This window comes from Cebus imitator, unplaced genomic scaffold (assembly GCF_001604975.1).
Source record: "Cebus imitator isolate Cc_AM_T3 unplaced genomic scaffold, Cebus_imitator-1.0 Scaffold71, whole genome shotgun sequence".
NCBI lineage: Eukaryota > Metazoa > Chordata > Mammalia > Primates > Cebidae > Cebus > Cebus imitator.
The window spans coordinates 785,177-786,700 of record NW_016107386.1 but is presented as its reverse complement, the minus strand read 5'-3'; positions in this window follow the sequence as shown (position 1 = coordinate 786,700).

Here is a 1,524-nt window from a genome sequence, read left to right as displayed (position 1 = left end):
CTACAAAGCTTGCTATTCTTACTAAGATTCAGCTGTCTTTTACATGAAAACATTCCACTGGCTGCTGCAGGCCTTTTGGCTAGTGTCCAGAGTCTTGAAAAGTTTATTCTAACAGTTTTTTGTGTGTGTGTTTTAATCTTTAGATGGAGTCTCCCTCTGTTGCCCAGGCTGGAGTACAGTGGTGCGATTTCAGCTCACTGCAACCTCTGCCTCCCAGGTTCAAGTGATTCTACAGCCTCAGCCTCCCCAGTAGCTGGGACCACAGGCGCCCACAACCACGCCTGGCTAATTTTTGCATTTTTAGTAAGAGACAGGGATTCACCATGTTGGCCAGGATGGTCTCAATCTCCTGACCTCGTGATCTGTCCACCTCAGCCTCCCAAAGTGCTGGGATTACAGGTGTGAGCCACCGGGCCCGGCTGATTCTAACAGTTTTAACCAAGCTTTTGATTGCATTTATGGAGGGATAAACTTTTGGAGTTCCTTACTCTGTCATTTTTCACTGATAACACTTCAGTATTACTTATTACTGGTAATGTTAACTTTGATCACATGGTTAAGGTGGTGTCTGCCAGGTTTCTCCACTGCAAAGTTACTATTTTTTCTTTTTCATATACTATTCTAGAGGTCAGCAAACCGTGGCTGGAGTCCCAAATCCAGCCCATTGCCTGTTTTTGTAAATAAAGTTTTATTGGCGTACAGCCACACTCATTCATTCACATATTTTTTATGGCTGCTTTCATGCTACAAAAGTAGGGGTAAGTTGTTGCAACAGGGACTTTATGGCTTAAATAGCCTCATATATTTCCTATTTGGGTCTTTGCTGACCCCTGCATGACCTGTTAGAAGTGTACCACTAAATCAGCCCACACTTAAGGGGAGGCAAATTAAGCTTTCTATTGTGGAGGGAGGGGTATCATAGCATTTGGGGACATATGTTTAAAACAAGATAATTAATGCAGATTTGGAGGTTGATACTTAGATGCTATGCAAATATCCTGGTTCTCCTTAGAGTTTTGCCTACTAATATTAGCTTTATCAGTGGACTTTATCTGCAGCAATTATTACTGTGGTGTTCTAATGACGATTTTGTTTCCTTCATTCCTTTTTTGAGACAAAGTCTCACTCTGTCACCCAGGCTGGAGTGTAGTGGCACGATCTCAGCTCACCACAACCTCCCCTTCCTGGGTTCAAGTGATTCTCCTGCCTCAGCCTCTCAAGTAGCTGGGATTACAGGTGTCACCATGACACCCAGCTAATTTTTTTTTTTTGAGATGGAGTTTTGCTCTTGTTGCCCACGCTGGAGTGCAGTGGTGCAATCTCGGCTCACTGGCAACGTCCGCCTCCCAGGTTCAAGCAATTCTCCTGCCTCACCCTCCCAAGTAGCTGGGACCACAGGCATGTGCCACCACGCCCAACTAAATTTTGTATTTTTAGTAGAGACAGGGTTTTACCATGTTGACCAGGATGGTCTCAATCTCTTGACCTTGTGATCTGCCCGCCTTGGCCTCCCAAAGTGCTGGG